This window comes from Anomaloglossus baeobatrachus, unplaced genomic scaffold (genome assembly GCF_048569485.1).
Source record: "Anomaloglossus baeobatrachus isolate aAnoBae1 unplaced genomic scaffold, aAnoBae1.hap1 Scaffold_2930, whole genome shotgun sequence".
In the NCBI taxonomy this organism is placed as follows: domain Eukaryota; kingdom Metazoa; phylum Chordata; class Amphibia; order Anura; family Aromobatidae; genus Anomaloglossus; species Anomaloglossus baeobatrachus.
Genome location: NW_027442377.1, coordinates 54,861 through 76,730, shown reverse-complemented (window position 1 = coordinate 76,730; position 21,870 = coordinate 54,861). Strand labels below are relative to the sequence as shown.

The window sequence follows — 21,870 nt, the reverse complement described above, 5'->3', positions numbered from 1 at the left end:
CAAAGCAGCCTTTTCAAGGGTTGGCTTGGGTGACAAAATGTCTTGTGTAGGCGTGGGTTTGTCTCCCTCTCGCTCTCTCTCCCTAAGATGTGTCCGGCATAGGCCAGGGTGCCACTCGAGGCCCAAACCAATTCTGGTTATCGCTTCTCGGCCTTTTGGCTAAGATCAAGTGTAGTATCTGTTCTTATCAGTTTAATATCTGATACGTCCCCTATCTGGGGACCATATATTAAATGGATTTTTAGAACAGGGAGATGGAAAAAGAGCTTGCTCTGTCCACTCCACGCATTGACCTGGTATTGCAGTACCTCCAGGAACGGTGCACCCCTTCTTAACCCAGTTTCCAAAAGCAGAACTCAATTCACCTGATTCATATTAGCCCGATTTAATGAATTGGAAGAAAGCATACGTCTTCATATGCACCTCAATTTGGCCCATTCACTTTTCACACTTCCTCCTTTTGTTTTTTATCTTTCACACTTTTGACTTTCTTTATTCATCCAAATAGCAAACTCATCACCACTCAACCTGACCAACTCGGCTATGTCCCCGTGCTGCAGTTCTCTGTCTTATCTAGATCATTTGCAATTGAATGGAATAGATCCCTTTTGGACAAAGTGGATTCACCTGCTGCTGCAGTGACCACAGGTGTGATAACATCTAGAATTGGCATCTGGTGCGATCTCTCCGCTTCCACTCCAAAGAAAGTTACCTGTTTATTCCTATCATGCATTGGTTTTTGGGGTTTTCTTTGAGTAATGATGATCTCTTTAGTAGTCTGTTGGCGCCCTCTCCTGGAGGAATAGTTTGCTTGCTCTTGGACATTCTAAAAGAGAGGTCATGATAGACATTGAGCTTCTGAGCTCAATTGGGGACAGTCATGGGTGATGAATGTTTGCAACCTACTGCGAAGCCTCATACCGCAATATAAGGAACGTCAAATACTAAGAAAGGGCGGCCTATGAAAGAATTACTACTTTCAATAAGTACACTTAAACGGCTAATTGGGAATAGAAAAACTGTAAAAAGCCCTCTGAGAAAGCCCCCCTCTAACCTTTGATAGTAAGCTTTTCTGTAGTCTGCCTGTTGATGTATTTTCCGTTTGAACTGTGCACAACATGAAGAGACGGAACACTGGCGGCTTGTCACAATGCCCCCCGATGACATCACAATAGCGCTGCTGCCTAGAAAACAAGCTGCGCAGAAGAAGTTGTTCTTTGGGTGGGAGGGTGGGCTAGTGGAAGGAGGGGGCAATCTCTTTTTTTCCCGGGTGGTAGGGGGATGACAGGAGAAGGGAAGCGGGTGGTGAGAAAGGTACAGAGGGCAGGGTTTGGGGGCTGGGAAGGAAAGGGAAAAGATTAGGGTTTGGGGATGATGAAAGGGCTTTCTACGGGTAAGGATGGCAAAGGGTGGCAGTGACGGAAAGTCAGGCAACCTGTCCTGTCCGTCTTTTTGTATCGTGAATTGGAAAGACTGCAAGGGGGAGGGGAGTTGCTTGCGCCCTAAAGGAGGAGTTATTCAGATTCATTGCAGTGGGCGGCGGCTGCAAAACGCACCATTCTTCTTGTTTTGGCTCTGCAAAGCAGCCTTTTCAAGGGTTGGCTTGGGTGACAAAATGTCTTGTGTAGGCGTGGGTTTGTCTCCCTCTCGCTCTCTCTCCCTAAGATGTGTCCGGCATAGGCCAGGGTGCCACTCGAGGCCCAAACCAATTCTGGTTATCGCTTCTCGGCCTTTTGGCTAAGATCAAGTGTAGTATCTGTTCTTATCAGTTTAATATCTGATACGTCCCCTATCTGGGGACCATATATTAAATGGATTTTTAGAACAGGGAGATGGAAAAAGAGCTTGCTCTGTCCACTCCACGCATTGACCTGGTATTGCAGTACCTCCAGGAACGGTGCACCCCTTCTTAACCCAGTTTCCAAAAGCAGAACTCAATTCACCTGATTCATATTAGCCCGATTTAATGAATTGGAAGAAAGCATACGTCTTCATATGCACCTCAATTTGGCCCATTCACTTTTCACACTTCCTCCTTTTGTTTTTTATCTTTCACACTTTTGACTTTCTTTATTCATCCAAATAGCAAACTCATCACCACTCAACCTGACCAACTCGGCTATGTCCCCGTGCTGCAGTTCTCTGTCTTATCTAGATCATTTGCAATTGAATGGAATAGATCCCTTTTGGACAAAGTGGATTCACCTGCTGCTGCAGTGACCACAGGTGTGATAACATCTAGAATTGGCATCTGGTGCGATCTCTCCGCTTCCACTCCAAAGAAAGTTACCTGTTTATTCCTATCATGCATTGGTTTTTGGGGTTTTCTTTGAGTAATGATGATCTCTTTAGTAGTCTGTTGGCGCCCTCTCCTGGAGGAATAGTTTGCTTGCTCTTGGACATTCTAAAAGAGAGGTCATGATAGACATTGAGCTTCTGAGCTCAATTGGGGACAGTCATGGGTGATGAATGTTTGCAACCTACTGCGAAGCCTCATACCGCAATATAAGGAACGTCAAATACTAAGAAAGGGCGGCCTATGAAAGAATTACTACTTTCAATAAGTACACTTAAACGGCTAATTGGGAATAGAAAAACTGTAAAAAGCCCTCTGAGAAAGCCCCCCTCTAACCTTTGATAGTAAGCTTTTCTGTAGTCTGCCTGTTGATGTATTTTCCGTTTGAACTGTGCACAACATGAAGAGACGGAACACTGGCGGCTTGTCACAATGCCCCCCGATGACATCACAATAGCGCTGCTGCCTAGAAAACAAGCTGCGCAGAAGAAGTTGTTCTTTGGGTGGGAGGGTGGGCTAGTGGAAGGAGGGGGCAATCTCTTTTTTTCCCGGGTGGTAGGGGGATGACAGGAGAAGGGAAGCGGGTGGTGAGAAAGGTACAGAGGGCAGGGTTTGGGGGCTGGGAAGGAAAGGGAAAAGATTAGGGTTTGGGGATGATGAAAGGGCTTTCTACGGGTAAGGATGGCAAAGGGTGGCAGTGACGGAAAGTCAGGCAACCTGTCCTGTCCGTCTTTTTGTATCGTGAATTGGAAAGACTGCAAGGGGGAGGGGAGTTGCTTGCGCCCTAAAGGAGGAGTTATTCAGATTCATTGCAGTGGGCGGCGGCTGCAAAACGCACCATTCTTCTTGTTTTGGCTCTGCAAAGCAGCCTTTTCAAGGGTTGGCTTGGGTGACAAAATGTCTTGTGTAGGCGTGGGTTTGTCTCCCTCTCGCTCTCTCTCCCTAAGATGTGTCCGGCATAGGCCAGGGTGCCACTCGAGGCCCAAACCAATTCTGGTTATCGCTTCTCGGCCTTTTGGCTAAGATCAAGTGTAGTATCTGTTCTTATCAGTTTAATATCTGATACGTCCCCTATCTGGGGACCATATATTAAATGGATTTTTAGAACAGGGAGATGGAAAAAGAGCTTGCTCTGTCCACTCCACGCATTGACCTGGTATTGCAGTACCTCCAGGAACGGTGCACCCCTTCTTAACCCAGTTTCCAAAAGCAGAACTCAATTCACCTGATTCATATTAGCCCGATTTAATGAATTGGAAGAAAGCATACGTCTTCATATGCACCTCAATTTGGCCCATTCACTTTTCACACTTCCTCCTTTTGTTTTTTATCTTTCACACTTTTGACTTTCTTTATTCATCCAAATAGCAAACTCATCACCACTCAACCTGACCAACTCGGCTATGTCCCCGTGCTGCAGTTCTCTGTCTTATCTAGATCATTTGCAATTGAATGGAATAGATCCCTTTTGGACAAAGTGGATTCACCTGCTGCTGCAGTGACCACAGGTGTGATAACATCTAGAATTGGCATCTGGTGCGATCTCTCCGCTTCCACTCCAAAGAAAGTTACCTGTTTATTCCTATCATGCATTGGTTTTTGGGGTTTTCTTTGAGTAATGATGATCTCTTTAGTAGTCTGTTGGCGCCCTCTCCTGGAGGAATAGTTTGCTTGCTCTTGGACATTCTAAAAGAGAGGTCATGATAGACATTGAGCTTCTGAGCTCAATTGGGGACAGTCATGGGTGATGAATGTTTGCAACCTACTGCGAAGCCTCATACCGCAATATAAGGAACGTCAAATACTAAGAAAGGGCGGCCTATGAAAGAATTACTACTTTCAATAAGTACACTTAAACGGCTAATTGGGAATAGAAAAACTGTAAAAAGCCCTCTGAGAAAGCCCCCCTCTAACCTTTGATAGTAAGCTTTTCTGTAGTCTGCCTGTTGATGTATTTTCCGTTTGAACTGTGCACAACATGAAGAGACGGAACACTGGCGGCTTGTCACAATGCCCCCCGATGACATCACAATAGCGCTGCTGCCTAGAAAACAAGCTGCGCAGAAGAAGTTGTTCTTTGGGTGGGAGGGTGGGCTAGTGGAAGGAGGGGGCAATCTCTTTTTTTCCCGGGTGGTAGGGGGATGACAGGAGAAGGGAAGCGGGTGGTGAGAAAGGTACAGAGGGCAGGGTTTGGGGGCTGGGAAGGAAAGGGAAAAGATTAGGGTTTGGGGATGATGAAAGGGCTTTCTACGGGTAAGGATGGCAAAGGGTGGCAGTGACGGAAAGTCAGGCAACCTGTCCTGTCCGTCTTTTTGTATCGTGAATTGGAAAGACTGCAAGGGGGAGGGGAGTTGCTTGCGCCCTAAAGGAGGAGTTATTCAGATTCATTGCAGTGGGCGGCGGCTGCAAAACGCACCATTCTTCTTGTTTTGGCTCTGCAAAGCAGCCTTTTCAAGGGTTGGCTTGGGTGACAAAATGTCTTGTGTAGGCGTGGGTTTGTCTCCCTCTCGCTCTCTCTCCCTAAGATGTGTCCGGCATAGGCCAGGGTGCCACTCGAGGCCCAAACCAATTCTGGTTATCGCTTCTCGGCCTTTTGGCTAAGATCAAGTGTAGTATCTGTTCTTATCAGTTTAATATCTGATACGTCCCCTATCTGGGGACCATATATTAAATGGATTTTTAGAACAGGGAGATGGAAAAAGAGCTTGCTCTGTCCACTCCACGCATTGACCTGGTATTGCAGTACCTCCAGGAACGGTGCACCCCTTCTTAACCCAGTTTCCAAAAGCAGAACTCAATTCACCTGATTCATATTAGCCCGATTTAATGAATTGGAAGAAAGCATACGTCTTCATATGCACCTCAATTTGGCCCATTCACTTTTCACACTTCCTCCTTTTGTTTTTTATCTTTCACACTTTTGACTTTCTTTATTCATCCAAATAGCAAACTCATCACCACTCAACCTGACCAACTCGGCTATGTCCCCGTGCTGCAGTTCTCTGTCTTATCTAGATCATTTGCAATTGAATGGAATAGATCCCTTTTGGACAAAGTGGATTCACCTGCTGCTGCAGTGACCACAGGTGTGATAACATCTAGAATTGGCATCTGGTGCGATCTCTCCGCTTCCACTCCAAAGAAAGTTACCTGTTTATTCCTATCATGCATTGGTTTTTGGGGTTTTCTTTGAGTAATGATGATCTCTTTAGTAGTCTGTTGGCGCCCTCTCCTGGAGGAATAGTTTGCTTGCTCTTGGACATTCTAAAAGAGAGGTCATGATAGACATTGAGCTTCTGAGCTCAATTGGGGACAGTCATGGGTGATGAATGTTTGCAACCTACTGCGAAGCCTCATACCGCAATATAAGGAACGTCAAATACTAAGAAAGGGCGGCCTATGAAAGAATTACTACTTTCAATAAGTACACTTAAACGGCTAATTGGGAATAGAAAAACTGTAAAAAGCCCTCTGAGAAAGCCCCCCTCTAACCTTTGATAGTAAGCTTTTCTGTAGTCTGCCTGTTGATGTATTTTCCGTTTGAACTGTGCACAACATGAAGAGACGGAACACTGGCGGCTTGTCACAATGCCCCCCGATGACATCACAATAGCGCTGCTGCCTAGAAAACAAGCTGCGCAGAAGAAGTTGTTCTTTGGGTGGGAGGGTGGGCTAGTGGAAGGAGGGGGCAATCTCTTTTTTTCCCGGGTGGTAGGGGGATGACAGGAGAAGGGAAGCGGGTGGTGAGAAAGGTACAGAGGGCAGGGTTTGGGGGCTGGGAAGGAAAGGGAAAAGATTAGGGTTTGGGGATGATGAAAGGGCTTTCTACGGGTAAGGATGGCAAAGGGTGGCAGTGACGGAAAGTCAGGCAACCTGTCCTGTCCGCGTCTTTTTGTATCGTGAATTGGAAAGACTGCAAGGGGGAGGGGAGTTGCTTGCGCCCTAAAGGAGGAGTTATTCAGATTCATTGCAGTGGGCGGCGGCTGCAAAACGCACCATTCTTCTTGTTTTGGCTCTGCAAAGCAGCCTTTTCAAGGGTTGGCTTGGGTGACAAAATGTCTTGTGTAGGCGTGGGTTTGTCTCCCTCTCGCTCTCTCTCCCTAAGATGTGTCCGGCATAGGCCAGGGTGCCACTCGAGGCCCAAACCAATTCTGGTTATCGCTTCTCGGCCTTTTGGCTAAGATCAAGTGTAGTATCTGTTCTTATCAGTTTAATATCTGATACGTCCCCTATCTGGGGACCATATATTAAATGGATTTTTAGAACAGGGAGATGGAAAAAGAGCTTGCTCTGTCCACTCCACGCATTGACCTGGTATTGCAGTACCTCCAGGAACGGTGCACCCCTTCTTAACCCAGTTTCCAAAAGCAGAACTCAATTCACCTGATTCATATTAGCCCGATTTAATGAATTGGAAGAAAGCATACGTCTTCATATGCACCTCAATTTGGCCCATTCACTTTTCACACTTCCTCCTTTTGTTTTTTATCTTTCACACTTTTGACTTTCTTTATTCATCCAAATAGCAAACTCATCACCACTCAACCTGACCAACTCGGCTATGTCCCCGTGCTGCAGTTCTCTGTCTTATCTAGATCATTTGCAATTGAATGGAATAGATCCCTTTTGGACAAAGTGGATTCACCTGCTGCTGCAGTGACCACAGGTGTGATAACATCTAGAATTGGCATCTGGTGCGATCTCTCCGCTTCCACTCCAAAGAAAGTTACCTGTTTATTCCTATCATGCATTGGTTTTTGGGGTTTTCTTTGAGTAATGATGATCTCTTTAGTAGTCTGTTGGCGCCCTCTCCTGGAGGAATAGTTTGCTTGCTCTTGGACATTCTAAAAGAGAGGTCATGATAGACATTGAGCTTCTGAGCTCAATTGGGGACAGTCATGGGTGATGAATGTTTGCAACCTACTGCGAAGCCTCATACCGCAATATAAGGAACGTCAAATACTAAGAAAGGGCGGCCTATGAAAGAATTACTACTTTCAATAAGTACACTTAAACGGCTAATTGGGAATAGAAAAACTGTAAAAAGCCCTCTGAGAAAGCCCCCCTCTAACCTTTGATAGTAAGCTTTTCTGTAGTCTGCCTGTTGATGTATTTTCCGTTTGAACTGTGCACAACATGAAGAGACGGAACACTGGCGGCTTGTCACAATGCCCCCCGATGACATCACAATAGCGCTGCTGCCTAGAAAACAAGCTGCGCAGAAGAAGTTGTTCTTTGGGTGGGAGGGTGGGCTAGTGGAAGGAGGGGGCAATCTCTTTTTTTCCCGGGTGGTAGGGGGATGACAGGAGAAGGGAAGCGGGTGGTGAGAAAGGTACAGAGGGCAGGGTTTGGGGGCTGGGAAGGAAAGGGAAAAGATTAGGGTTTGGGGATGATGAAAGGGCTTTCTACGGGTAAGGATGGCAAAGGGTGGCAGTGACGGAAAGTCAGGCAACCTGTCCTGTCCGTCTTTCTTTTTGTATCGTGAATTGGAAAGACTGCAAGGGGGAGGGGAGTTGCTTGCGCCCTAAAGGAGGAGTTATTCAGATTCATTGCAGTGGGCGGCGGCTGCAAAACGCACCATTCTTCTTGTTTTGGCTCTGCAAAGCAGCCTTTTCAAGGGTTGGCTTGGGTGACAAAATGTCTTGTGTAGGCGTGGGTTTGTCTCCCTCTCGCTCTCTCTCCCTAAGATGTGTCCGGCATAGGCCAGGGTGCCACTCGAGGCCCAAACCAATTCTGGTTATCGCTTCTCGGCCTTTTGGCTAAGATCAAGTGTAGTATCTGTTCTTATCAGTTTAATATCTGATACGTCCCCTATCTGGGGACCATATATTAAATGGATTTTTAGAACAGGGAGATGGAAAAAGAGCTTGCTCTGTCCACTCCACGCATTGACCTGGTATTGCAGTACCTCCAGGAACGGTGCACCCCTTCTTAACCCAGTTTCCAAAAGCAGAACTCAATTCACCTGATTCATATTAGCCCGATTTAATGAATTGGAAGAAAGCATACGTCTTCATATGCACCTCAATTTGGCCCATTCACTTTTCACACTTCCTCCTTTTGTTTTTTATCTTTCACACTTTTGACTTTCTTTATTCATCCAAATAGCAAACTCATCACCACTCAACCTGACCAACTCGGCTATGTCCCCGTGCTGCAGTTCTCTGTCTTATCTAGATCATTTGCAATTGAATGGAATAGATCCCTTTTGGACAAAGTGGATTCACCTGCTGCTGCAGTGACCACAGGTGTGATAACATCTAGAATTGGCATCTGGTGCGATCTCTCCGCTTCCACTCCAAAGAAAGTTACCTGTTTATTCCTATCATGCATTGGTTTTTGGGGTTTTCTTTGAGTAATGATGATCTCTTTAGTAGTCTGTTGGCGCCCTCTCCTGGAGGAATAGTTTGCTTGCTCTTGGACATTCTAAAAGAGAGGTCATGATAGACATTGAGCTTCTGAGCTCAATTGGGGACAGTCATGGGTGATGAATGTTTGCAACCTACTGCGAAGCCTCATACCGCAATATAAGGAACGTCAAATACTAAGAAAGGGCGGCCTATGAAAGAATTACTACTTTCAATAAGTACACTTAAACGGCTAATTGGGAATAGAAAAACTGTAAAAAGCCCTCTGAGAAAGCCCCCCTCTAACCTTTGATAGTAAGCTTTTCTGTAGTCTGCCTGTTGATGTATTTTCCGTTTGAACTGTGCACAACATGAAGAGACGGAACACTGGCGGCTTGTCACAATGCCCCCCGATGACATCACAATAGCGCTGCTGCCTAGAAAACAAGCTGCGCAGAAGAAGTTGTTCTTTGGGTGGGAGGGTGGGCTAGTGGAAGGAGGGGGCAATCTCTTTTTTTCCCGGGTGGTAGGGGGATGACAGGAGAAGGGAAGCGGGTGGTGAGAAAGGTACAGAGGGCAGGGTTTGGGGGCTGGGAAGGAAAGGGAAAAGATTAGGGTTTGGGGATGATGAAAGGGCTTTCTACGGGTAAGGATGGCAAAGGGTGGCAGTGACGGAAAGTCAGGCAACCTGTCCTGTCCGTCTTTTTGTATCGTGAATTGGAAAGACTGCAAGGGGGAGGGGAGTTGCTTGCGCCCTAAAGGAGGAGTTATTCAGATTCATTGCAGTGGGCGGCGGCTGCAAAACGCACCATTCTTCTTGTTTTGGCTCTGCAAAGCAGCCTTTTCAAGGGTTGGCTTGGGTGACAAAATGTCTTGTGTAGGCGTGGGTTTGTCTCCCTCTCGCTCTCTCTCCCTAAGATGTGTCCGGCATAGGCCAGGGTGCCACTCGAGGCCCAAACCAATTCTGGTTATCGCTTCTCGGCCTTTTGGCTAAGATCAAGTGTAGTATCTGTTCTTATCAGTTTAATATCTGATACGTCCCCTATCTGGGGACCATATATTAAATGGATTTTTAGAACAGGGAGATGGAAAAAGAGCTTGCTCTGTCCACTCCACGCATTGACCTGGTATTGCAGTACCTCCAGGAACGGTGCACCCCTTCTTAACCCAGTTTCCAAAAGCAGAACTCAATTCACCTGATTCATATTAGCCCGATTTAATGAATTGGAAGAAAGCATACGTCTTCATATGCACCTCAATTTGGCCCATTCACTTTTCACACTTCCTCCTTTTGTTTTTTATCTTTCACACTTTTGACTTTCTTTATTCATCCAAATAGCAAACTCATCACCACTCAACCTGACCAACTCGGCTATGTCCCCGTGCTGCAGTTCTCTGTCTTATCTAGATCATTTGCAATTGAATGGAATAGATCCCTTTTGGACAAAGTGGATTCACCTGCTGCTGCAGTGACCACAGGTGTGATAACATCTAGAATTGGCATCTGGTGCGATCTCTCCGCTTCCACTCCAAAGAAAGTTACCTGTTTATTCCTATCATGCATTGGTTTTTGGGGTTTTCTTTGAGTAATGATGATCTCTTTAGTAGTCTGTTGGCGCCCTCTCCTGGAGGAATAGTTTGCTTGCTCTTGGACATTCTAAAAGAGAGGTCATGATAGACATTGAGCTTCTGAGCTCAATTGGGGACAGTCATGGGTGATGAATGTTTGCAACCTACTGCGAAGCCTCATACCGCAATATAAGGAACGTCAAATACTAAGAAAGGGCGGCCTATGAAAGAATTACTACTTTCAATAAGTACACTTAAACGGCTAATTGGGAATAGAAAAACTGTAAAAAGCCCTCTGAGAAAGCCCCCCTCTAACCTTTGATAGTAAGCTTTTCTGTAGTCTGCCTGTTGATGTATTTTCCGTTTGAACTGTGCACAACATGAAGAGACGGAACACTGGCGGCTTGTCACAATGCCCCCCGATGACATCACAATAGCGCTGCTGCCTAGAAAACAAGCTGCGCAGAAGAAGTTGTTCTTTGGGTGGGAGGGTGGGCTAGTGGAAGGAGGGGGCAATCTCTTTTTTTCCCGGGTGGTAGGGGGATGACAGGAGAAGGGAAGCGGGTGGTGAGAAAGGTACAGAGGGCAGGGTTTGGGGGCTGGGAAGGAAAGGGAAAAGATTAGGGTTTGGGGATGATGAAAGGGCTTTCTACGGGTAAGGATGGCAAAGGGTGGCAGTGACGGAAAGTCAGGCAACCTGTCCTGTCCGTCTTTTTGTATCGTGAATTGGAAAGACTGCAAGGGGGAGGGGAGTTGCTTGCGCCCTAAAGGAGGAGTTATTCAGATTCATTGCAGTGGGCGGCGGCTGCAAAACGCACCATTCTTCTTGTTTTGGCTCTGCAAAGCAGCCTTTTCAAGGGTTGGCTTGGGTGACAAAATGTCTTGTGTAGGCGTGGGTTTGTCTCCCTCTCGCTCTCTCTCCCTAAGATGTGTCCGGCATAGGCCAGGGTGCCACTCGAGGCCCAAACCAATTCTGGTTATCGCTTCTCGGCCTTTTGGCTAAGATCAAGTGTAGTATCTGTTCTTATCAGTTTAATATCTGATACGTCCCCTATCTGGGGACCATATATTAAATGGATTTTTAGAACAGGGAGATGGAAAAAGAGCTTGCTCTGTCCACTCCACGCATTGACCTGGTATTGCAGTACCTCCAGGAACGGTGCACCCCTTCTTAACCCAGTTTCCAAAAGCAGAACTCAATTCACCTGATTCATATTAGCCCGATTTAATGAATTGGAAGAAAGCATACGTCTTCATATGCACCTCAATTTGGCCCATTCACTTTTCACACTTCCTCCTTTTGTTTTTTATCTTTCACACTTTTGACTTTCTTTATTCATCCAAATAGCAAACTCATCACCACTCAACCTGACCAACTCGGCTATGTCCCCGTGCTGCAGTTCTCTGTCTTATCTAGATCATTTGCAATTGAATGGAATAGATCCCTTTTGGACAAAGTGGATTCACCTGCTGCTGCAGTGACCACAGGTGTGATAACATCTAGAATTGGCATCTGGTGCGATCTCTCCGCTTCCACTCCAAAGAAAGTTACCTGTTTATTCCTATCATGCATTGGTTTTTGGGGTTTTCTTTGAGTAATGATGATCTCTTTAGTAGTCTGTTGGCGCCCTCTCCTGGAGGAATAGTTTGCTTGCTCTTGGACATTCTAAAAGAGAGGTCATGATAGACATTGAGCTTCTGAGCTCAATTGGGGACAGTCATGGGTGATGAATGTTTGCAACCTACTGCGAAGCCTCATACCGCAATATAAGGAACGTCAAATACTAAGAAAGGGCGGCCTATGAAAGAATTACTACTTTCAATAAGTACACTTAAACGGCTAATTGGGAATAGAAAAACTGTAAAAAGCCCTCTGAGAAAGCCCCCCTCTAACCTTTGATAGTAAGCTTTTCTGTAGTCTGCCTGTTGATGTATTTTCCGTTTGAACTGTGCACAACATGAAGAGACGGAACACTGGCGGCTTGTCACAATGCCCCCCGATGACATCACAATAGCGCTGCTGCCTAGAAAACAAGCTGCGCAGAAGAAGTTGTTCTTTGGGTGGGAGGGTGGGCTAGTGGAAGGAGGGGGCAATCTCTTTTTTTCCCGGGTGGTAGGGGGATGACAGGAGAAGGGAAGCGGGTGGTGAGAAAGGTACAGAGGGCAGGGTTTGGGGGCTGGGAAGGAAAGGGAAAAGATTAGGGTTTGGGGATGATGAAAGGGCTTTCTACGGGTAAGGATGGCAAAGGGTGGCAGTGACGGAAAGTCAGGCAACCTGTCCTGTCCGTCTTTTTGTATCGTGAATTGGAAAGACTGCAAGGGGGAGGGGAGTTGCTTGCGCCCTAAAGGAGGAGTTATTCAGATTCATTGCAGTGGGCGGCGGCTGCAAAACGCACCATTCTTCTTGTTTTGGCTCTGCAAAGCAGCCTTTTCAAGGGTTGGCTTGGGTGACAAAATGTCTTGTGTAGGCGTGGGTTTGTCTCCCTCTCGCTCTCTCTCCCTAAGATGTGTCCGGCATAGGCCAGGGTGCCACTCGAGGCCCAAACCAATTCTGGTTATCGCTTCTCGGCCTTTTGGCTAAGATCAAGTGTAGTATCTGTTCTTATCAGTTTAATATCTGATACGTCCCCTATCTGGGGACCATATATTAAATGGATTTTTAGAACAGGGAGATGGAAAAAGAGCTTGCTCTGTCCACTCCACGCATTGACCTGGTATTGCAGTACCTCCAGGAACGGTGCACCCCTTCTTAACCCAGTTTCCAAAAGCAGAACTCAATTCACCTGATTCATATTAGCCCGATTTAATGAATTGGAAGAAAGCATACGTCTTCATATGCACCTCAATTTGGCCCATTCACTTTTCACACTTCCTCCTTTTGTTTTTTATCTTTCACACTTTTGACTTTCTTTATTCATCCAAATAGCAAACTCATCACCACTCAACCTGACCAACTCGGCTATGTCCCCGTGCTGCAGTTCTCTGTCTTATCTAGATCATTTGCAATTGAATGGAATAGATCCCTTTTGGACAAAGTGGATTCACCTGCTGCTGCAGTGACCACAGGTGTGATAACATCTAGAATTGGCATCTGGTGCGATCTCTCCGCTTCCACTCCAAAGAAAGTTACCTGTTTATTCCTATCATGCATTGGTTTTTGGGGTTTTCTTTGAGTAATGATGATCTCTTTAGTAGTCTGTTGGCGCCCTCTCCTGGAGGAATAGTTTGCTTGCTCTTGGACATTCTAAAAGAGAGGTCATGATAGACATTGAGCTTCTGAGCTCAATTGGGGACAGTCATGGGTGATGAATGTTTGCAACCTACTGCGAAGCCTCATACCGCAATATAAGGAACGTCAAATACTAAGAAAGGGCGGCCTATGAAAGAATTACTACTTTCAATAAGTACACTTAAACGGCTAATTGGGAATAGAAAAACTGTAAAAAGCCCTCTGAGAAAGCCCCCCTCTAACCTTTGATAGTAAGCTTTTCTGTAGTCTGCCTGTTGATGTATTTTCCGTTTGAACTGTGCACAACATGAAGAGACGGAACACTGGCGGCTTGTCACAATGCCCCCCGATGACATCACAATAGCGCTGCTGCCTAGAAAACAAGCTGCGCAGAAGAAGTTGTTCTTTGGGTGGGAGGGTGGGCTAGTGGAAGGAGGGGGCAATCTCTTTTTTTCCCGGGTGGTAGGGGGATGACAGGAGAAGGGAAGCGGGTGGTGAGAAAGGTACAGAGGGCAGGGTTTGGGGGCTGGGAAGGAAAGGGAAAAGATTAGGGTTTGGGGATGATGAAAGGGCTTTCTACGGGTAAGGATGGCAAAGGGTGGCAGTGACGGAAAGTCAGGCAACCTGTCCTGTCCGTCTTTTTGTATCGTGAATTGGAAAGACTGCAAGGGGGAGGGGAGTTGCTTGCGCCCTAAAGGAGGAGTTATTCAGATTCATTGCAGTGGGCGGCGGCTGCAAAACGCACCATTCTTCTTGTTTTGGCTCTGCAAAGCAGCCTTTTCAAGGGTTGGCTTGGGTGACAAAATGTCTTGTGTAGGCGTGGGTTTGTCTCCCTCTCGCTCTCTCTCCCTAAGATGTGTCCGGCATAGGCCAGGGTGCCACTCGAGGCCCAAACCAATTCTGGTTATCGCTTCTCGGCCTTTTGGCTAAGATCAAGTGTAGTATCTGTTCTTATCAGTTTAATATCTGATACGTCCCCTATCTGGGGACCATATATTAAATGGATTTTTAGAACAGGGAGATGGAAAAAGAGCTTGCTCTGTCCACTCCACGCATTGACCTGGTATTGCAGTACCTCCAGGAACGGTGCACCCCTTCTTAACCCAGTTTCCAAAAGCAGAACTCAATTCACCTGATTCATATTAGCCCGATTTAATGAATTGGAAGAAAGCATACGTCTTCATATGCACCTCAATTTGGCCCATTCACTTTTCACACTTCCTCCTTTTGTTTTTTATCTTTCACACTTTTGACTTTCTTTATTCATCCAAATAGCAAACTCATCACCACTCAACCTGACCAACTCGGCTATGTCCCCGTGCTGCAGTTCTCTGTCTTATCTAGATCATTTGCAATTGAATGGAATAGATCCCTTTTGGACAAAGTGGATTCACCTGCTGCTGCAGTGACCACAGGTGTGATAACATCTAGAATTGGCATCTGGTGCGATCTCTCCGCTTCCACTCCAAAGAAAGTTACCTGTTTATTCCTATCATGCATTGGTTTTTGGGGTTTTCTTTGAGTAATGATGATCTCTTTAGTAGTCTGTTGGCGCCCTCTCCTGGAGGAATAGTTTGCTTGCTCTTGGACATTCTAAAAGAGAGGTCATGATAGACATTGAGCTTCTGAGCTCAATTGGGGACAGTCATGGGTGATGAATGTTTGCAACCTACTGCGAAGCCTCATACCGCAATATAAGGAACGTCAAATACTAAGAAAGGGCGGCCTATGAAAGAATTACTACTTTCAATAAGTACACTTAAACGGCTAATTGGGAATAGAAAAACTGTAAAAAGCCCTCTGAGAAAGCCCCCCTCTAACCTTTGATAGTAAGCTTTTCTGTAGTCTGCCTGTTGATGTATTTTCCGTTTGAACTGTGCACAACATGAAGAGACGGAACACTGGCGGCTTGTCACAATGCCCCCCGATGACATCACAATAGCGCTGCTGCCTAGAAAACAAGCTGCGCAGAAGAAGTTGTTCTTTGGGTGGGAGGGTGGGCTAGTGGAAGGAGGGGGCAATCTCTTTTTTTCCCGGGTGGTAGGGGGATGACAGGAGAAGGGAAGCGGGTGGTGAGAAAGGTACAGAGGGCAGGGTTTGGGGGCTGGGAAGGAAAGGGAAAAGATTAGGGTTTGGGGATGATGAAAGGGCTTTCTACGGGTAAGGATGGCAAAGGGTGGCAGTGACGGAAAGTCAGGCAACCTGTCCTGTCCGTCTTTTTGTATCGTGAATTGGAAAGACTGCAAGGGGGAGGGGAGTTGCTTGCGCCCTAAAGGAGGAGTTATTCAGATTCATTGCAGTGGGCGGCGGCTGCAAAACGCACCATTCTTCTTGTTTTGGCTCTGCAAAGCAGCCTTTTCAAGGGTTGGCTTGGGTGACAAAATGTCTTGTGTAGGCGTGGGTTTGTCTCCCTCTCGCTCTCTCTCCCTAAGATGTGTCCGGCATAGGCCAGGGTGCCACTCGAGGCCCAAACCAATTCTGGTTATCGCTTCTCGGCCTTTTGGCTAAGATCAAGTGTAGTATCTGTTCTTATCAGTTTAATATCTGATACGTCCCCTATCTGGGGACCATATATTAAATGGATTTTTAGAACAGGGAGATGGAAAAAGAGCTTGCTCTGTCCACTCCACGCATTGACCTGGTATTGCAGTACCTCCAGGAACGGTGCACCCCTTCTTAACCCAGTTTCCAAAAGCAGAACTCAATTCACCTGATTCATATTAGCCCGATTTAATGAATTGGAAGAAAGCATACGTCTTCATATGCACCTCAATTTGGCCCATTCACTTTTCACACTTCCTCCTTTTGTTTTTTATCTTTCACACTTTTGACTTTCTTTATTCATCCAAATAGCAAACTCATCACCACTCAACCTGACCAACTCGGCTATGTCCCCGTGCTGCAGTTCTCTGTCTTATCTAGATCATTTGCAATTGAATGGAATAGATCCCTTTTGGACAAAGTGGATTCACCTGCTGCTGCAGTGACCACAGGTGTGATAACATCTAGAATTGGCATCTGGTGCGATCTCTCCGCTTCCACTCCAAAGAAAGTTACCTGTTTATTCCTATCATGCATTGGTTTTTGGGGTTTTCTTTGAGTAATGATGATCTCTTTAGTAGTCTGTTGGCGCCCTCTCCTGGAGGAATAGTTTGCTTGCTCTTGGACATTCTAAAAGAGAGGTCATGATAGACATTGAGCTTCTGAGCTCAATTGGGGACAGTCATGGGTGATGAATGTTTGCAACCTACTGCGAAGCCTCATACCGCAATATAAGGAACGTCAAATACTAAGAAAGGGCGGCCTATGAAAGAATTACTACTTTCAATAAGTACACTTAAACGGCTAATTGGGAATAGAAAAACTGTAAAAAGCCCTCTGAGAAAGCCCCCCTCTAACCTTTGATAGTAAGCTTTTCTGTAGTCTGCCTGTTGATGTATTTTCCGTTTGAACTGTGCACAACATGAAGAGACGGAACACTGGCGGCTTGTCACAATGCCCCCCGATGACATCACAATAGCGCTGCTGCCTAGAAAACAAGCTGCGCAGAAGAAGTTGTTCTTTGGGTGGGAGGGTGGGCTAGTGGAAGGAGGGGGCAATCTCTTTTTTTCCCGGGTGGTAGGGGGATGACAGGAGAAGGGAAGCGGGTGGTGAGAAAGGTACAGAGGGCAGGGTTTGGGGGCTGGGAAGGAAAGGGAAAAGATTAGGGTTTGGGGATGATGAAAGGGCTTTCTACGGGTAAGGATGGCAAAGGGTGGCAGTGACGGAAAGTCAGGCAACCTGTCCTGTCCGTCTTTTTGTATCGTGAATTGGAAAGACTGCAAGGGGGAGGGGAGTTGCTTGCGCCCTAAAGGAGGAGTTATTCAGATTCATTGCAGTGGGCGGCGGCTGCAAAACGCACCATTCTTCTTGTTTTGGCTCTGCAAAGCAGCCTTTTCAAGGGTTGGCTTGGGTGACAAAATGTCTTGTGTAGGCGTGGGTTTGTCTCCCTCTCGCTCTCTCTCCCTAAGATGTGTCCGGCATAGGCCAGGGTGCCACTCGAGGCCCAAACCAATTCTGGTTATCGCTTCTCGGCCTTTTGGCTAAGATCAAGTGTAGTATCTGTTCTTATCAGTTTAATATCTGATACGTCCCCTATCTGGGGACCATATATTAAATGGATTTTTAGAACAGGGAGATGGAAAAAGAGCTTGCTCTGTCCACTCCACGCATTGACCTGGTATTGCAGTACCTCCAGGAACGGTGCACCCCTTCTTAACCCAGTTTCCAAAAGCAGAACTCAATTCACCTGATTCATATTAGCCCGATTTAATGAATTGGAAGAAAGCATACGTCTTCATATGCACCTCAATTTGGCCCATTCACTTTTCACACTTCCTCCTTTTGTTTTTTATCTTTCACACTTTTGACTTTCTTTATTCATCCAAATAGCAAACTCATCACCACTCAACCTGACCAACTCGGCTATGTCCCCGTGCTGCAGTTCTCTGTCTTATCTAGATCATTTGCAATTGAATGGAATAGATCCCTTTTGGACAAAGTGGATTCACCTGCTGCTGCAGTGACCACAGGTGTGATAACATCTAGAATTGGCATCTGGTGCGATCTCTCCGCTTCCACTCCAAAGAAAGTTACCTGTTTATTCCTATCATGCATTGGTTTTTGGGGTTTTCTTTGAGTAATGATGATCTCTTTAGTAGTCTGTTGGCGCCCTCTCCTGGAGGAATAGTTTGCTTGCTCTTGGACATTCTAAAAGAGAGGTCATGATAGACATTGAGCTTCTGAGCTCAATTGGGGACAGTCATGGGTGATGAATGTTTGCAACCTACTGCGAAGCCTCATACCGCAATATAAGGAACGTCAAATACTAAGAAAGGGCGGCCTATGAAAGAATTACTACTTTCAATAAGTACACTTAAACGGCTAATTGGGAATAGAAAAACTGTAAAAAGCCCTCTGAGAAAGCCCCCCTCTAACCTTTGATAGTAAGCTTTTCTGTAGTCTGCCTGTTGATGTATTTTCCGTTTGAACTGTGCACAACATGAAGAGACGGAACACTGGCGGCTTGTCACAATGCCCCCCGATGACATCACAATAGCGCTGCTGCCTAGAAAACAAGCTGCGCAGAAGAAGTTGTTCTTTGGGTGGGAGGGTGGGCTAGTGGAAGGAGGGGGCAATCTCTTTTTTTCCCGGGTGGTAGGGGGATGACAGGAGAAGGGAAGCGGGTGGTGAGAAAGGTACAGAGGGCAGGGTTTGGGGGCTGGGAAGGAAAGGGAAAAGATTAGGGTTTGGGGATGATGAAAGGGCTTTCTACGGGTAAGGATGGCAAAGGGTGGCAGTGACGGAAAGTCAGGCAACCTGTCCTGTCCGTCTTTTTGTATCGTGAATTGGAAAGACTGCAAGGGGGAGGGGAGTTGCTTGCGCCCTAAAGGAGGAGTTATTCAGATTCATTGCAGTGGGCGGCGGCTGCAAAACGCACCATTCTTCTTGTTTTGGCTCTGCAAAGCAGCCTTTTCAAGGGTTGGCTTGGGTGACAAAATGTCTTGTGTAGGCGTGGGTTTGTCTCCCTCTCGCTCTCTCTCCCTAAGATGTGTCCGGCATAGGCCAGGGTGCCACTCGAGGCCCAAACCAATTCTGGTTATCGCTTCTCGGCCTTTTGGCTAAGATCAAGTGTAGTATCTGTTCTTATCAGTTTAATATCTGATACGTCCCCTATCTGGGGACCATATATTAAATGGATTTTTAGAACAGGGAGATGGAAAAAGAGCTTGCTCTGTCCACTCCACGCATTGACCTGGTATTGCAGTACCTCCAGGAACGGTGCACCCCTTCTTAACCCAGTTTCCAAAAGCAGAACTCAATTCACCTGATTCATATTAGCCCGATTTAATGAATTGGAAGAAAGCATACGTCTTCATATGCACCTCAATTTGGCCCATTCACTTTTCACACTTCCTCCTTTTGTTTTTTATCTTTCACACTTTTGACTTTCTTTATTCATCCAAATAGCAAACTCATCACCACTCAACCTGACCAACTCGGCTATGTCCCCGTGCTGCAGTTCTCTGTCTTATCTAGATCATTTGCAATTGAATGGAATAGATCCCTTTTGGACAAAGTGGATTCACCTGCTGCTGCAGTGACCACAGGTGTGATAACATCTAGAATTGGCATCTGGTGCGATCTCTCCGCTTCCACTCCAAAGAAAGTTACCTGTTTATTCCTATCATGCATTGGTTTTTGGGGTTTTCTTTGAGTAATGATGATCTCTTTAGTAGTCTGTTGGCGCCCTCTCCTGGAGGAATAGTTTGCTTGCTCTTGGACATTCTAAAAGAGAGGTCATGATAGACATTGAGCTTCTGAGCTCAATTGGGGACAGTCATGGGTGATGAATGTTTGCAACCTACTGCGAAGCCTCATACCGCAATATAAGGAACGTCAAATACTAAGAAAGGGCGGCCTATGAAAGAATTACTACTTTCAATAAGTACACTTAAACGGCTAATTGGGAATAGAAAAACTGTAAAAAGCCCTCTGAGAAAGCCCCCCTCTAACCTTTGATAGTAAGCTTTTCTGTAGTCTGCCTGTTGATGTATTTTCCGTTTGAACTGTGCACAACATGAAGAGACGGAACACTGGCGGCTTGTCACAATGCCCCCCGATGACATCACAATAGCGCTGCTGCCTAGAAAACAAGCTGCGCAGAAGAAGTTGTTCTTTGGGTGGGAGGGTGGGCTAGTGGAAGGAGGGGGCAATCTCTTTTTTTCCCGGGTGGTAGGGGGATGACAGGAGAAGGGAAGCGGGTGGTGAGAAAGGTACAGAGGGCAGGGTTTGGGGGCTGGGAAGGAAAGGGAAAAGATTAGGGTTTGGGGATGATGAAAGGGCTTTCTACGGGTAAGGATGGCAAAGGGTGGCAGTGACGGAAAGTCAGGCAACCTGTCCTGTCCGTCTTTTTGTATCGTGAATTGGAAAGACTGCAAGGGGGAGGGGAGTTGCTTGCGCCCTAAAGGAGGAGTTATTCAGATTCATTGCAGTGGGCGGCGGCTGCAAAACGCACCATTCTTCTTGTTTTGGCTCTGCAAAGCAGCCTTTTCAAGGGTTGGCTTGGGTGACAAAATGTCTTGTGTAGGCGTGGGTTTGTCTCCCTCTCGCTCTCTCTCCCTAAGATGTGTCCGGCATAGGCCAGGGTGCCACTCGAGGCCCAAACCAATTCTGGTTATCGCTTCTCGGCCTTTTGGCTAAGATCAAGTGTAGTATCTGTTCTTATCAGTTTAATATCTGATACGTCCCCTATCTGGGGACCATATATTAAATGGATTTTTAGAACAGGGAGATGGAAAAAGAGCTTGCTCTGTCCACTCCACGCATTGACCTGGTATTGCAGTACCTCCAGGAACGGTGCACCCCTTCTTAACCCAGTTTCCAAAAGCAGAACTCAATTCACCTGATTCATATTAGCCCGATTTAATGAATTGGAAGAAAGCATACGTCTTCATATGCACCTCAATTTGGCCCATTCACTTTTCACACTTCCTCCTTTTGTTTTTTATCTTTCACACTTTTGACTTTCTTTATTCATCCAAATAGCAAACTCATCACCACTCAACCTGACCAACTCGGCTATGTCCCCGTGCTGCAGTTCTCTGTCTTATCTAGATCATTTGCAATTGAATGGAATAGATCCCTTTTGGACAAAGTGGATTCACCTGCTGCTGCAGTGACCACAGGTGTGATAACATCTAGAATTGGCATCTGGTGCGATCTCTCCGCTTCCACTCCAAAGAAAGTTACCTGTTTATTCCTATCATGCATTGGTTTTTGGGGTTTTCTTTGAGTAATGATGATCTCTTTAGTAGTCTGTTGGCGCCCTCTCCTGGAGGAATAGTTTGCTTGCTCTTGGACATTCTAAAAGAGAGGTCATGATAGACATTGAGCTTCTGAGCTCAATTGGGGACAGTCATGGGTGATGAATGTTTGCAACCTACTGCGAAGCCTCATACCGCAATATAAGGAACGTCAAATACTAAGAAAGGGCGGCCTATGAAAGAATTACTACTTTCAATAAGTACACTTAAACGGCTAATTGGGAATAGAAAAACTGTAAAAAGCCCTCTGAGAAAGCCCCCCTCTAACCTTTGATAGTAAGCTTTTCTGTAGTCTGCCTGTTGATGTATTTTCCGTTTGAACTGTGCACAACATGAAGAGACGGAACACTGGCGGCTTGTCACAATGCCCCCCGATGACATCACAATAGCGCTGCTGCCTAGAAAACAAGCTGCGCAGAAGAAGTTGTTCTTTGGGTGGGAGGGTGGGCTAGTGGAAGGAGGGGGCAATCTCTTTTTTTCCCGGGTGGTAGGGGGATGACAGGAGAAGGGAAGCGGGTGGTGAGAAAGGTACAGAGGGCAGGGTTTGGGGGCTGGGAAGGAAAG

At 46.3% G+C, this 21,870-nt stretch overlaps 14 non-coding genes across 14 annotated transcripts; all 14 read left to right on the top strand.

Moving 5' to 3' along the window:
• Positions 1 to 139: 139 nt before the first annotated feature.
• Positions 140 to 330, top strand: LOC142266959 (U2 spliceosomal RNA). The gene has a single exon (XR_012732926.1). It is a non-coding gene; the product is annotated as a U2 spliceosomal RNA (small nuclear RNA).
• Positions 331 to 1,717: 1,387 nt separating this feature from the next.
• LOC142266958 (U2 spliceosomal RNA) lies at positions 1,718 to 1,908 on the top strand. Its single transcript, XR_012732925.1, has one exon. It is a non-coding gene; the product is annotated as a U2 spliceosomal RNA (small nuclear RNA).
• A 1,387-nt stretch (positions 1,909 to 3,295) lies between these two features.
• LOC142266957 (U2 spliceosomal RNA) lies at positions 3,296 to 3,486 on the top strand. The gene has a single exon (XR_012732924.1). It is a non-coding gene; the product is annotated as a U2 spliceosomal RNA (small nuclear RNA).
• Positions 3,487 to 4,873: 1,387 nt separating this feature from the next.
• LOC142266955 (U2 spliceosomal RNA) lies at positions 4,874 to 5,064 on the top strand. The gene has a single exon (XR_012732923.1). It is a non-coding gene; the product is annotated as a U2 spliceosomal RNA (small nuclear RNA).
• A 1,389-nt stretch (positions 5,065 to 6,453) lies between these two features.
• On the top strand, positions 6,454 to 6,644 carry LOC142266954 (U2 spliceosomal RNA). The gene has a single exon (XR_012732922.1). It is a non-coding gene; the product is annotated as a U2 spliceosomal RNA (small nuclear RNA).
• Positions 6,645 to 8,035: 1,391 nt separating this feature from the next.
• LOC142266953 (U2 spliceosomal RNA) lies at positions 8,036 to 8,226 on the top strand. The gene has a single exon (XR_012732921.1). It is a non-coding gene; the product is annotated as a U2 spliceosomal RNA (small nuclear RNA).
• A 1,387-nt stretch (positions 8,227 to 9,613) lies between these two features.
• LOC142266951 (U2 spliceosomal RNA) lies at positions 9,614 to 9,804 on the top strand. Its single transcript, XR_012732919.1, has one exon. It is a non-coding gene; the product is annotated as a U2 spliceosomal RNA (small nuclear RNA).
• Positions 9,805 to 11,191: 1,387 nt separating this feature from the next.
• Positions 11,192 to 11,382, top strand: LOC142266950 (U2 spliceosomal RNA). The gene has a single exon (XR_012732918.1). It is a non-coding gene; the product is annotated as a U2 spliceosomal RNA (small nuclear RNA).
• A 1,387-nt stretch (positions 11,383 to 12,769) lies between these two features.
• Positions 12,770 to 12,960, top strand: LOC142266949 (U2 spliceosomal RNA). Its single transcript, XR_012732917.1, has one exon. It is a non-coding gene; the product is annotated as a U2 spliceosomal RNA (small nuclear RNA).
• A 1,387-nt stretch (positions 12,961 to 14,347) lies between these two features.
• On the top strand, positions 14,348 to 14,538 carry LOC142266948 (U2 spliceosomal RNA). The gene has a single exon (XR_012732916.1). It is a non-coding gene; the product is annotated as a U2 spliceosomal RNA (small nuclear RNA).
• A 1,387-nt stretch (positions 14,539 to 15,925) lies between these two features.
• On the top strand, positions 15,926 to 16,116 carry LOC142266947 (U2 spliceosomal RNA). Its single transcript, XR_012732915.1, has one exon. It is a non-coding gene; the product is annotated as a U2 spliceosomal RNA (small nuclear RNA).
• A 1,387-nt stretch (positions 16,117 to 17,503) lies between these two features.
• On the top strand, positions 17,504 to 17,694 carry LOC142266946 (U2 spliceosomal RNA). The gene has a single exon (XR_012732914.1). It is a non-coding gene; the product is annotated as a U2 spliceosomal RNA (small nuclear RNA).
• A 1,387-nt stretch (positions 17,695 to 19,081) lies between these two features.
• On the top strand, positions 19,082 to 19,272 carry LOC142266944 (U2 spliceosomal RNA). The gene has a single exon (XR_012732913.1). It is a non-coding gene; the product is annotated as a U2 spliceosomal RNA (small nuclear RNA).
• Positions 19,273 to 20,659: 1,387 nt separating this feature from the next.
• On the top strand, positions 20,660 to 20,850 carry LOC142266943 (U2 spliceosomal RNA). The gene has a single exon (XR_012732912.1). It is a non-coding gene; the product is annotated as a U2 spliceosomal RNA (small nuclear RNA).
• Positions 20,851 to 21,870: the final 1,020 nt, after the last annotated feature.